A 15396-nucleotide genomic window follows, 5' to 3' on the forward strand; every position below is an offset into this window, starting at 1 on the left:
AAATTAAGTAATTTTTTCTCCGAAAAGGAAATTTTGATCTCTCTTACCTCTCCCGGTTCCGAGCGTAGCATCGAAATTCGAATCAGGGAAGGGCGGGAAAGGAAGAGGGGAGCGAAACCTGCACTGTAAACAAAACGTTGAATTGCAATAATGAGCATTTGCTTAGTAAAAAGAAAGAAAGTATTTGCCGACAAGTTCCAGGTCGATCTGCGAGTGAGAAAGAATGTTGCAAAACAAGAACAAAAAATCTCCGCTCAAGAAACAGAAGTTTGATGTCTTGCAGTGAACGGTGAAAAACGAGCAGAGAAAGAGAGAGGATTATAATTTCAGTATGTTTTTTTCAGAATGGAATCAACAGGTTTCAAATATTATAGAGCTTTGATATATGCTCATTCGTGGCGTGCAGTGACGAGCGTATTCAACGATGATATGAGTGGAATATGAGTGCCAGAAGCTATGAGTGGAATATGTTGATAAAGGTACTGGAAAAATAGTTTTAAAAATGTCAGCCGTTTGAATTTAAAACAATCATAATGTCGCAGTAGCTGGTTTTATTTAGACGCTATGACTTGTATTTTAAAGTTCAACGAAAAATTTAAATAATCAGAGTTTATTCTTGTATTTTTGTCACAGAACAGTTAATCCAATTCGTTATTCAGTGCATATGAGAATCTGTAACTTGTACTATTATGCCAGAGATTTGACATAATTTTTGTAACGGTGCTGGCAAGATCTAGTTCCATTTCATTAGGGTTTCGAGGATCGTCTTGACAATGACTAAATTGAATAAGTACATTAAAAATGGTTTTTAACTTAAGTGTACAATGAAATGTTTATGTGGCATTAAACTTGGAGTTCTGATGGGACATATTTACATTGAAGAAAGATAATATACATTATTGAAACACGGTAATTACACAAAACACTGACGATATTATTATCCCTTACAAACCATAGTAGTTTTACGGTATGGCGTTGGGAGTGATTTTGTCAGGTTGTCGAATGCTGAATTTTCAAGAGATCACTAAAGGGACCAAAAGAAACATCTTCTCTCGTGATCGATTAAAGAAATCACAGTGGTAATTCGAATTTGTAATAACCGTTAATTTTATAAATTTTCATTAAATATAAATCTGCTATCGTCCCATTACACTGGACAACATGAAATTTGTTACAAGGAATGTGAATGTTGTTCTAAGGTAAGTCGATGGTGCTGAATTCGAAAATGAAATCCGTTTTTTCCTATCTGGCTCAGTTTTCTTGTTACACACTAACCTGTACCTAATGCAATGCGTGAAAATTCGCCCTATTGGGCTGTGGCTTAACCTATATTTACTCTACAGCTATTGTTGAATAACAGTCATTATATGACCATAGAATGACCAGCACGTTCCAATTGCAACAAACCAAATCGTGAATAAGAGAGAGGCATGGCAACACTGTCGATGAGTCATGCCCGAACACGATATTGTATCGCGATATTGTACATGAACTAATTAGATCATACCAACGTATGGGATGCAACATGTCTCTAAAATTACATTTCCTGAATGATCACCTGGACTTCTTCCCAACTAACCTTGGTGCCGTTAGTGACGAACACGGTGAACTTTTTCACCAAGACAATACTCTAATGGAAAAGCGGTAGCAAGGCCAATGGAATGCCCCAATGCTTTCCGACTACTGCTGGACCTTATCAAGAGATGTTCCTGAGGCAAAGTTTCGTAGGAAATCGGGAAGGAAACATTTTTAGGTATGTTTATACACTTTTATGTTACTCATTTACTTCATTCCTTTGTATACTGACACAGATTTATTACCTTTTACGTTTGTAGCACTTTTGTGAAAGCGAGTCCTTTCGACCAGTACATATAGAACATAGGCTGAGGTAGGAAAATCCAAGAAAGCATTTTTACAGGAAATCTGAGCCCGATGGAGAAATTCTGAAATGAGATCTGCATTCAGGGGCTCAGCAACTTCTAGAAACAGCTTGTTTTGTTCTTGTAACATTCACAAATATTTTTTTGTAGACCAGTGTTATCAGTAAAAGTTGGGTCATAACTTGGATTTCAAATAATCTTCTTTTTCATCCCCTTCTGACATTAATCGTCGGGATTCATCATCTACTTCCTGTACACTTTTCGGTCCAAGGCTAATTTTCGGACTTCCGGCATTGTTTTCCCTTTCTTCTTTCCTACCTATTCAACATATTCTTCCCATTGAACTCTTGTTCGTCTTCTTCCCCTCTTGCCTTCTGGTCTGGCCTCCAACACCTGTCTAAGCTTGCGATCCTCCTCCATTCTCGTAACGTGTCCAAACCTTTGCAATGCCATTCTCTCTATTGTTTCCAATAGTTATTTTTGATGTAACTGGTCTCTAATGCTGGTATTTCTAATCCTATCTCTTCTAGTCTTTCCTACTAGTTTTCGAAGGTATCTCATCTCCGCTGCTTGAAATCTGCTATTCTGTTTTGGTAATAATGTCAAGCTCTCTGTTCCATACAGCAATGTGAGCATGTAGATTGTCTTGTAAATCATCATCTTTGTTTGTTGACCTATTTCCATTTTACCAATTAATGTGTTGTGGAGTTGATAGTACACTTGGTTTGCTTTTTCTACCCTATTATTCACTTCTTCATCCATTCTTCCATTTGACGTTATGACTGTTCCTAGGCATGTGTATCTGTTTACTTGTTCCAGCTGCTTCTCTTTCCAATATATTTAGGGGTACAGTTTCTCTTTCTTTTTTCTCATGTCATTACGTGCAAAAAACATTTAGATTGCATCTGACTGTTGTGGAACTGACCTCATGTACAAACTTTTTGTTAATCTGTACCAATTACTGTTGGCCAAAGAAGAAAACATATACGTAGGTATATTGCTAACGTGAAACAATCAGTTCGTAAAATAAGGGAAATCTACTGTACCAATAAGCGGAGTCGGCTTCTATCAGGGATGGAGACAAAAAAGTTTGACCGGGTGGGCAGGAGCAAGTGATAACTAAAGGTTGGCAGATATAAAGTTTACGTGTTTCACAAAAACTCATTCTCTAACCTTCTCGCGGACTCCATTGTATTTCTTTCGCATTTTCTCTATGCTGTTGTACGTCTTACTTATCATTTCCACTATTTTCCTCTGCTTGTAATTTAGAAGTACATAATTTGTATTCATGTCCAGATATTATTAGAATGATTAAATCAAGAAGACTTAGGTGGATAGGTTATATGGTGGTATATATGGGAGAGGAAAAAAGAGTTTACAGGATTCTTGTTGGGAAACCTGATGGTAAGAGACCAATAGAAAGACCAAAACAAAGATGGAGGGATAATGTAGAGATGGATCTAAAGGAAATTGGTAGGGATGGAAAGGAGTATATATTAGATCTTGCTCAGGACAGGGACAGCTAAAAGGCATGTGTTGCTGAAGCCATGAACCTTCGGGGTTAAGAAGGCTAGAGAGATAGTTAGTTAGTTATACATTAAATAAGCATAAGTTTATGGTTTGTAAATAGTGAATATAACAAATGTACATTGCATAGTGTGAAAACTGTGTCAACTTTGCATTATAAGCAGAAAATAAAAACAATTTGTCTTAGAAATATATTTTAAGAAAAGCGCAAAATAGCATGCGTAATAGAAAATTAAGAAATTTTCTGATGCATTAAAGTACTGACTAGGGCTAAATAATTCAAGTACTATAAAATATTATAAAATATTAGTCTCTGATTCAAGTAATTTACCCGTAAATATTCACTTTTGTGTGTAAAATATAATTGTTGGTTGCACTAATAGGTACAAATATTAACTTTATACACGTTCATACACTCTGAATAACAAAACTTTGATATATAAGTTAGTAACAATTTGTTAAAAATTAAAATACACTAAAAATAATTGGCTTTGTTTTCTTAAATAAATATAAAGTAGGAAAAATACTAACAAATAATTCCTTCTTTTGCTATTTAAAGGATGCCAAACAGTGTAAACCAGTTGTTAGTGGTTAGTTAACATAAAAAAAACATAAAATTTGAAGGCAGTAACAATATTTTTTAAAAAAAATACTGCTTTTTACCTAACTTTGTGAATTAAATACTAGTACATTTTGTCAAATTATAAATAAAATAAACCTATTTCTTTGGTATTTGTAATATAGTCAAGGAAAATGTTACTAAAACTTGGCTAGTACAGTAAATCTGAGAGTTTTAGCTTTATTTGTCCGTAACTGGATATAAGTGTAACTTGTTAATCTCGCCAAACACAATCCTTACAATTATCAATTTTGAAAGCTAGATGAACTTTAGCATTTCGAATTACATATAGTGAAGGCTTCTATAGTGGTATAATTCACCCAGTCTGCAAAAATTTGGAAATGTTGTCTCCTTCTCTGTTGAATGAGACCGAGAGTGTTCTCAAGTGTTTCAATATATTTCTTAACATAACTAACTTTTCAAAAAAGAATACCTTGTGCCCAGATAACTTAGTTGTTATAGCGTTAGGCTTTTAACCTATCTGTCCAGAGTTCGAGTCCCTATCTGGGCAATTACAATTTTTATATTTTGTCATCGGATCTTGTGCAGAATGGATATAAAATATGTTTACAGTCCAACAAATTATTATTTATCTTCAAATTTCGCAAATAAGCTTTTAAGTTTCTTAAATATCAACATCTTTAGCTAACAGTACAGCATAACCAGTATTTTTATGATAGAAATGTTCTGGTGGTAGAACCTACTCCTACTGTAATATCTCTGTGGTGTTAACTTATATGCAGCCCATAACTTTTGGGACTGTTTCTCCTCCGTTACATTTCCTCGCCATTTACCCTTAGCGTCACGATTAGCCTCAGAAGCAAAGAAAGCGAAATCTTATATTTGTTCTTTTTATATATCTGAAACCACCTATGCTATAGAACTACATTTAATGAATTTTGCAGTCTTCCTGTTTGATCTGTTAAATAATCCAGTCAATAAAAATATACTTACATAGAAAAATCTGTTTTTCAGATACTTTAATCGGGGAATCTGCTCTTCCGTACTTTCTCAGAAATATGATTGTTTGACAATCATAGTTCTTTATAAATTTAGCTCCTGATATAGAATAAATAGAATAAATCGAAGTCTAGTTAGTGTTGGCCTGTGAGTGCTTCTGGAACATGTAGTTACTTGAAAAAGCAAATATTGGGTGTATAAACAGTAAAAAATCAACCTTATTTCCCCGTAGAATTAGCTGTAAGTGCTTCTTGCAGGTTAACAAGGCTCTGGCGTGTGGTCCTACGTCACCTACAATCCTCTGTAAGGGTTGTGTTGTCCTATAAATTGTGGATATACATGCTAAGTCCCTAGTTACAGCCTAAGCTTTTAGCTTCAGTAAGTGTATTTTAGTCCTCCGAGACATATAGTGATCCTAGAGTAAAAAATAAACCTCGTATAATATAACAAATGCAAATAACCCAGGTATTGATGCACCAAAAATAATTCTTCAGTCTCTCAAAAAAGCCAGTATTACTTCAAAAGTACCCTGAAAAGGTATATAAGGCTAAATAATTCTTCTAGGATAGTAAAAAAGGTTTGGAAAGTGGATCTAGGCCCCTAAGCCGTCTGTTAATTTCGTATTGTTATTATATTGTTAAATTGTTATATTTATGGCGGAAAAAATAATGTTTGTGAGCGTCCAGATATGGACCCTTCGGTAAAGGGGTTTCAGTCCTCATGGACACATAATAATTTTCGTTACAGTTAAAGGTTTGGCCTCGTATAAGGGCAAATAGTCGAATTCCTGTACTTTATCCAGTAAGCCTTAGCTAAAAATACAATAACAGCGTTACAGACATAAAAATTAAGCAAGCTTTTATATTCTAGTGGCACATAATAAATATAAAATATCCTTAAAATACTCGGACAGAGAGTAATGGGTTATCTGAGATCAAAATTTTCAAGCCCTCTCTCCTGCATAAATAGGCTGTAGATTTCACTAAGCCTCAATAATATTGCGTACTTGAAATAAAAAGCAGATGGAGGGTGGTGTTGATCGCACCATCTCCAAAATATATCGAGCCCTAATGCATATATTTAGAAAACTTTTACCTAGTATAAGAGTAACAAAATACTCAGCAAACTCTAAAATAAACAAACTTTTCTACGTAGCAGGCATAACCTGACCTAAATAAATACATATAGAAATACAAAACTAAAAATAGCATAGTAAAAATCTGAAAACCGTAAACTATAAAATAACTTTTAGCCAAAACTACTGTCTCTTCAGTGTTTTTGAAAAGATTTAAATGAAGAACAAAACTCTAAGTTAAAAATTAGTAAATGTGGGATACAAAACGTAATAAATACAAACATTTGTAAAATAAAAAATAAAACTTGAGAAAACACCCTTTGTGCGTTCAAAATATAATATAAAATCTTGCCTGAATAGGTTAAATTGTGTTATTTGAGTGAAATAGGTATAAACTTGTAAAATAAATAGAACAAATTGACAGAAACACACACTTTGGGCGTCCAAATGTAATATGAAACACATTCAAATCGTGTTCTTCGTTCTCCTTGTTCAAAGTAAAGTTCTCGCTCCAATCTAATTGGGTATCCCAAAATCCTTTTTTCTTGTGTTCTCGGTAACCTTGGCCTGCTTTGACGGAAACCTGTTCTGACATGCAAGCGCTCTAGCCTAATCCCCGTGCTTCAGCATCCCTTGCCTTGGTGGCAACCCTGAGCGGAATATTAATTGGCGACGGAAACCGGTTCTACAAGCGACGCATAGCTTCAGAGTTTGGCCTTGACCGCGCAGTCCCAGACATCCTTTGTTGTATGGTTCAATTCCTCCCCTGCCCTAAGGCGTTGCATACCTTTCCACTGTTCTTGCGTTCTAGTTGACCTTGGAAAAACGGGTTCTGATTGGTCAATCGGGTTCTTTCTTTGTTCTGGCGTTCTGACGTCATTTGACCTTGACCGCAAATTCCTTTCTCGTCTACCTGCCCGGAGTTCACCGTATTCTGTCTAGCGTGTCGAACCACCTGGATGATCAGCTCTGTCGATGATCGTTCCGTGTTTTCTGACTTCAACTTGCGAGAACAGGTGAGGCACGAAGTTGTCTACGACTTTAAAATTTGCGTTGGTCGGAAATGTTCTCCATTTTCTTTTTTCACCACGTCGAATTTAACGTATAGGTCTGATCTGTGACGATGAACGAATCCTTCTCCAACGTCGATGTTCACCTCCTCTATTTCTCGATTCGGTTCGTTGAGATTGGCGAACGTGTGACGGTTGGGAGGGAAATATTGCAATTCGAAACTTTCGATTTGCTCCATTGTAGTTATTTAAATTTTGATCTCAACGATGGCCGTTGACGTGGCTCCTGCGAAATCCACAACTTCATCTTTCTCGTAATCACCACCAGTTCTATATGATCGATTCTGTTGCGGCACACCGGAAAGTATATCAGTTACGAGGGCGTGAAGATTATCGGTTCCCTGAATTCCGAATTTGGTTTGAACGTTGCGATGATTCCCGTTTGTTTGTGACTACTGATATTGTCTGCTTTTGTGATCATGACATCTGCCACATTGCAGTACACGTTCAAAGTCTCGATGATCAGAAATTTAGGAATATTGCCACCTATGTGTTTCATGCCAGGTTGGAGTTTGGTGTTGTTCTCTAAACCCAAAAGCTCTCCGATCGTACTCAGGTCCACGGTTTCTGTTGCGGACACCAACTCAACTCTGTGGGTCACGGAATTTTGAGAGAGAAATACTGATTTTGGTAATTCGGATTGAAAGGAGGAAAAATTGTACTGTTCCGGCATGATGCTGATTCTTTCGTTTCCGACCTTGATGGTGCTGTTGTGTTCGATCACATTTGGAAGCAGGTACATGCTGTAGAATGCACGAAGAGCGATGGATTTAGGATAGACGATGTCATCGTGCAACATGAGTTTTAAGACCGACACTCCCCTAATGTTTCAGGTTCCATAATGCTTTCTGGAAATTTCGAATTGATGGGTTATTTATTCGAGACAAGAAGGCGAGAATGAAAATGCAAAGATGATGACCGCAGTTCACTTCCTCGAAACCTTGGATTTTCTCGTGGTTGTAGTCGAGGTTGGAAGTTCTGAGATATTTTAATAAACCCGACGGTGGAACACCTCCGAAAGAATCGAAAAGGAAAGCGTTATTTGAATTTTTGAGATAACATATCCAATGTGTGCCTGGATTTTCGTAATTGTCCAAGTTGACGACTCCACACTCTTTTTTTCTTATGGCGGAGGCTTAAGAATCTGACATGAAAACGCCTCTGAAATGTTTGATTCCCAGCGGATCAACCAGAGATTCAGTGTCGTGGTTATTGAGTGGTTCATCTTTTTTTGAAGCTTACTCAAAGCGTTTCTTTGGCGCCTTTACCTTTTTTCTCCATTTCCAGATTGTGACGTTTCTGTTCTTCCAATTCTGCCTTGTTCTTTTTCGCGTCGATTACGGTTTTAGCTATGGCGGCACTTCCATCTGCCAAACTTCCCACGGCTCCCAAAAGCCGTTAGAATTGCTGTATAGCTGAATATGAAACCTCCCATGTGACGTTTTTTCCTCGCACGCTGCAATCTTTTCAATTGAGGAGTGCTGAGCAACAATTTCATTCCGTGACCTTTGGACAAGCAAGAACATTTCTTTTCGCGTTGTTTCTTGGTGAGTAACCCATCGAGGGCACCCACAGTTTTAAGATTCGAGTGCGGTACTTGGTACACGACACCCTTGGGCTTCATGATGATGCTATGTTATATATATATATATATATATATATATATATATATATTATGAAAAAAAAGTAAAAAAAATCTTTTTTGACTCACTCAGCGCGACGATGTGATCGATAATATTATTAGTCTCTGTGTTCGATGCGATCCGATCTAATTTCACGCTAGGTCTATGAGTTTTGAGAATAATTCACGTCATAAGTTGGTTATTTTTTTTATTTTTTTGACAATCGATTATTTATATATCGTGTGATTCGAAGAAGAAAGTTCGCGCTTCGGACAAAGCAATGAGGTGTTTGATGATGTTACATGTTTCCATGTTTGATCTGTACCAATCGTCGGTGTATCGTCTTATTGTTTGTCTTGCTTTGCTGAGCTCGTCCAACCTGTGGTCCAATTTTTCCCTGCAGCCCGAAAAAAGCTTTGAAATTTTGCAAACATTTTGTGTTGCAAATTTTTGGAAGGTGCTCCATGAGAACCATCTTGCATGGTGGTCGAAATTCTCATGTTAGTTTGACCAAATCGACATTCCCGTCACCTTCATCGAAAGTGAACGTAAATGTTTTATGCAACAGTTCGGGAGGAAGTTGTGTTATGCAAGACTGTGTCATTTTTTTATGTGGTGTTATTTGTAGACCCCATCCTAATTTTCGTTTTGTGTTCATGGCGAAGGTCGTGCCCAAAGCTGCAACACGTTCCCCCAGAGAAGCGTCGCTGCTGATGAGTCTCCCGAATGCTGCATGTTTCAATTTTCTATTTGTTTCCTGACGTTCATCTAGATTTGTTTGAGTGTTGAAAGCGATGTAGTGATCTTTCTCCAAGCGCTCTTCGAATTTGGTACCCGGTCCGCAGTACTGGTAACCTGGGATATGCATTTCCAACGGATATTTGTTTATGATGTCGGTCACGAGACCCTCGCCTTTGGCCATGTTCCAAAATTTCGGTGGAAGTGTGTTGATTATTTTGATCAGTTATCCTATTCCTTTAATATCGTTCACGATGAAGTTGGAGAGTTTGGTGCTGGTCGTGCCCACGATGCCTACCTTTCCGTTGTAAAAGTTACGATTTCCTGCATTTTCTTCGCCTGCTATGACAAGTAATCGATAACATCGTCAACCCATACGAATTTCTTCGGTAACGTGTTCTAGCGTTTGACGACGCTTACACTTTTTATATCGTTCCAAATAGGTTTGATAAGATTCCTGTATTTCTCCCCGCTGCTGGATTTGACACGATTCTGAGTGTCGTCGGTGTTTTGGTACAGAGCATCCGACAATATAAAAATGTCCGTGTAACTTTTATGAGCTTCGTCCGTGTAATCTTTCGGAAATTTTTTGGTGATGAGTTCCCACAGTCCCACCGTATCTGGGTACCTTGCCCATCTATTTTCTTCACCTAAATTAACTTTCACGTCGTCTCCTTCGAACGTGACTTTCGATTTTCCAATTTTCCAAATCACTCCTTCGTTATTTTCCATGGTCGGATGAAATACGAACACCTCATCCTTGTCAAATTTTGCGGTGCTCTTGCCAATGGACCCAACTCGATCTTATCCGAAGAGGATGTAGTGCTTCCTATAGCTTGATGTTTCGGTGGTGGCGTTTGTCTGAGTTCGAGAGGAGTGTAAATGCTAGAAAGAGCCGTGGATGGGAAATCGACATAATTTCGAGCGGCAAGAGGTACGAGTTCCGTGATGAGATCCTTGTTCTGTTCTGTAGCATTTTTAATCTGTAACTGTTTGGGAATTTTGGTAATAGTTTGAGTGAAATTGCGAATTTCATTCTGGGTTTCTAAAATTATGTCGTCGAATACCACTACAGAATTTTCGTGACAACAGTCGAGTTGTTATATTTCGGATTCAAAAGATACTATGCCCAGTCCCTCGTACAGTTTCGTAAGTTGCTGGTATATCGATTGAACCAAACTTTTGGAGAACACGTACAGGTGCAGCAATGTAGTTTTTCCACAATCTGAAGGGCTTACGATTAGACAACGAATGTTATCGGGTAGCAAATCGACCTTCTATTTTTTAGTTTGACATTTGGAATCTGGTAAACGCTTCACAACGTTCCACGTACTCTTTGAATCATTTCACTTGCATTGATCCAACTCTTTTCCGGAAGCCCCAGCCATTATACCAAAAGTTTGTTATCTTTTTACGCAATATTTTCTCGATGAGATACGTGTCGGGGTATTTAGTTTTAGAGAGCTCCTCCTTGAAAAATCTTCCTCTCAAAATTTCACCGCGACTATCCTTTATTATATACGTGTGACGGCTAATAAAACGCCGCTAGTCAGATTTAGTAACGTAAGCTGGTTTCATATCGATGGTGCGATGTCGTTTATGATTGTAATTGTTTACGAGTTCCTGTAGGATGTCGACTCACTTGTAATTACCCTGATGCGTAAAACGTTTCCACATGCGCGTTTTCAAGGTTCGGTTGAAACGTTCCACTATGCTGGCTTTTGTGTGACTGAAGGTCGAATAATGTTGAATGTTGTGTTTTTGAATGAATTGCCGGAAAACGGTATTGTAGAATTCTTTTCCGTTGTCCGTTTGAAGGAATGGGGGTCGTCTGCCACTATCATCGAAAATTGTTTTGAATGCTTCCACTACACATGCTCCTATTTTGACCTTGAGGGGTAAAGCCCAAGCAAATTTTGAAAATGTGTCGATGACGGTTAGGAAGTACTTGTTGCCCTTGTTGATTTTACGTAAATTCTTCAAATTACCACTGCTCATTACGACGAGGTCACATTGTCACAAATCGTCGATGCCTTTTGTCAACACCGATAAACGTTTGTAGTTGCGACGTGCTGGTTCGTGCAACTCTTTCAATAAAGCCATCCTAGACATTGAGTGAGATATTTCGTTTGAAAAGAATGACTAACGTGATTCGATGTTTTGAAGGTGGCACTTCAATGGTATTTTGAATCAAAGGTTTATCTCCAGCTACCACATCAAAAACCGTAAGATCTTCATCCTTATGTATTTGATATACAGAATGAGTTTCATCCGAGTATGCTGCAGCGATATTTTCTGCTTTCTGGACTCCGCGCTTAATTATTAATGTCATTTTAAGAATAGCGAACTGTTTTCCATGAGCCTTGTATGAAAATTCGTGTATTTTATAGTAACATTGATTAAAAATCTTTAATATGGTATTGGTGGGCTTAATACGTATACTGGCAAACTTTAAAATACGGTCTCCCTCATCTTAGTTAGATTGGAAGGTAGTTGGAAACACTTCATTACTCCTGTATTGGATAAGAAAGTCGTGGAAGGCAGTTTCAGACAAGGCCATCATTAACCTATGCGCCAGTAAACTTGTTTCAGGAAAGCTTTCTGTTGGAGTTTTGTCAGGCATGATCTGGGCAGTTTGTAGAAGATTTTTGTGTTCCTACCCCCCCTCTCTCTCTCTCTGTGTGTGTGTGTGTGTGTGTGTGCGCGCGCGCGCGCCGACACCTGTTTCTTTTTAAGATTGGCGTATTTTTATTGCATCGACTAATTGCTGTTATGGCCGGGAATGTACCAGGTTAGCAATGGGCAAATAAAAAAGTATAGAACATACCAAAATTCCTGGCATGAGTAGTTAGTAGTAGTAAAGGTTAGTTAAAGTTCCTCGTGCGTATAGCAACGTGCCATGAAGGCACATTTAGGGGATGTGGTAGTAGGGCACCGCATATTATCGAGCTCGGCCGTTTTGGAGGTGAAACGATCATCACCACGCTCCAGCCGCCTTTTTTCGCCAGGGTTGTAGTAGATATGAGAGAATAGAATTGTTTTTAGGAAAAACTAGTTGAAGGCCACGAGTGGTTCATGAGAAGTAATGAACATATCACAGAATGCGCAATAGTTTAGCTCACGTTTCTTGTGGGAGGGGGGAGAATGATATACAATTTTATTCTACGAATGGTTACGTCATTGTGACCTTGGAGTATATTTTGCAGACTAAGGAGGATCTGGCGTCTAGACACAAGGCCAGAATAATGGTCTGTGGAGTTTGGGCTGTGTCCTTCCTACGTTTGTGATTGCCTTTTACAAATTTCATCTTAACACACCTTTCATCCTTATCTATGTGATTACTCAAAAGTGGAAGAAAAGCGAAGTAAAATAAATAAATAAATAAATAAATTGGTCATTGTGTCCCTGCGTTTTTCAATATTTCTTCCTGATCAAAAACTAATGTTTCGCCGATGTAATGCATCACTATAGTCATGTGAATTATAATTTTCCGTCATCATAGTGTGCTTAATCATTCCTATTGACTTCGATAGCTTTCAAGGAAAACAATTTTGCAATTTTAGTATCGACAGAAACAAGATTACTGTGAACATGTCCCAGTTTATTTTCTATGGCTAACAATTGCTCGACGACATAATCCGTTATACGAGGGTCACTATTTATATTTTGAGCCTAACAATGAAAAAACAGGAATTTGGCATTCAAAACTGATTTATTGTTTTTCGAAGTATTCTTCTTTATGGTCAATACACTTTTGCATTCGTTCGAACCATTTGTCAAAGCAGTTTTTCCAATCTTCTTGAGACACCTCCATAATATGGTTTTTGAACGCATCAACGGCGTCTTCCGCCGACGAAAATCGTTGTCCACGCAATTTATTCTTGACATTCGGGGACAAGAAGAAGTCATTGGGTGCCAAATCAGGACTGTACGGCGGATGACCCATCAATTCAATTTTTTGACTGTTCATAAAATCGGTTGTTAGACGAGATGTGTGACAGCTGGCATTGTCTTGATGAAGAATGATCCGACGGCGTTTGTTTGTTTTCCGTATTTGACCGAAGATGGCAAACAAATTTTTGTGTACCATTCAGAGTTGACCGTTCTACGTTCCTCTAAAGCCACAGTTGCCACATGACCAGTTTTCCCGAAAAAAACAGGCGACCATTTGTTTAGATGTGCTTCGAGCGCGAACAACTTTTGTTGAATTGGGTTCATCTTGAAACACCCATACAGTCGACTGCTGTTTACGTTCCGGCTCATATGCATATATCCATGATTCGTCACCTGTTACAATCTTATATACGTCTTTTGATACACCACGATTTTACGTATTTATTGAGCATTTTTTTGCACCAATTGACGCGAGCGTCTTTTTGAGTTTTTGTCAAATTGTGTGGGATCCAACGAGAACATACCTTTCTCACAGCTAAATGATCATGTAATATTTTATATATGCTGGTGGAACTAATGCCTATGGTTGCCTCAATCTCACAGTATGTCACATGACGATCTTGCAGTATTAGGTTTTGCACAGCATCAATGTTTTCTTGAACAACAACTGATTTTGGACGACCTTCGCGAATCTCGTCGGTGAGCGAATGGCGGCCACGATTAAATTCGTTATACCAGCGTTTCACAGTGACAAAGGATGGGGCTTCATCGCCAAATGTGGAAGTAAGTTGTTCGATGCACTCTTGTCTTGATAATCCACGTCGAAAATCGTAAAAAATCATCGCACAAAAATGTTCACGAGTTAATTCCATTTTATTGTTGTCGCGCAATCTCCAAGGCAACATAAACAACACAAATGAAGCTATTGACAAAACATTTGAAGTACGTTATGGTCAATAATGCCAGACGATTCCGTGCAAACGTCAAATCGCGCCTAACTTCAATCAGTGTTGCCTAGGCTCAAAATATAAATAGTGACCCTCGTACACGAAAATGATGGTTTGATTTTTATTTCAACATTCAACTATTTGTAGTTTTCGTTCAGTTCTTGTATCTTATATCCGAAAGCGGTTAGCGTCGATTCTTGCGAAGCAGCATTGGTTTCGAGAACACCATCCTGTTCTCTGACACTGACGACAATTTGCTGAAGATTTTCTAATAGATGCAATTTGGAACTTTTCACAGTAAGATCGTTTATTGTTTCTCATCTCGGTAAACTGCGTATGGAGATCGATCACACTCTGCGATGTCGGTAACGTGGACAACATGTGACGAAGCGAAGAAATTTCATCCCTAATCTGTTCTGTATTTGTCACTTCTGTTTTTATCTGTTTCAGTGTGAGTGAAATATTTCTTTTAAAGGCGCGAAGTTCTTGCGAGGTGGGAAGACCTCCTACTGTGTTTTCGAGTGCAGTCAGAGAAGTTTTGATACTTTCCACATCACTAGATTCGGACAATGTCGACACCGCTGTTTAAACTTCTGTAAATCTTCATTCGATGGAACACTCGTTTCCAAGGTTTCGAGATCATGCCGTATGTTGTCCAAGACATGATTAAAATAGTTGAGATTAGATTCGACGTTCAAATTTTCTAAGTAATCAATCTTCTGCTGAACCGTAGTTAAGGTGTCTTGAATTCCATCGTCTGATTTTGGAAGCTCTCTATAAGAGCATGGATATTTTTTATTTTGTCCTTAATCAACTCCAAAGACGCCTGGAGTGTAGCAATCGTAGTTTGAATGTGTTCAAAATCTTGGTACACCTCTAACTGAAGCTGAATATTCGCCACGTTCTTACCGATAACTTGCAAGTCGTCGGAGAAATGTAAATTTGTAATTGTATCTTCCAAAATCTGCATATTACTCTTAATTTCTTCGAGAGTGTTATGGATTTCTTTTGTTTGAAGCTACTCTTTGATAGAATCACTTTCGATCGTGGAAAATTCACACGTA

This window comes from Lepisma saccharinum, chromosome 2 (assembly GCF_977018435.1).
Source record: "Lepisma saccharinum chromosome 2, izLepSacc3.1, whole genome shotgun sequence".
NCBI classification, from domain to species: domain Eukaryota; kingdom Metazoa; phylum Arthropoda; class Insecta; order Zygentoma; family Lepismatidae; genus Lepisma; species Lepisma saccharinum.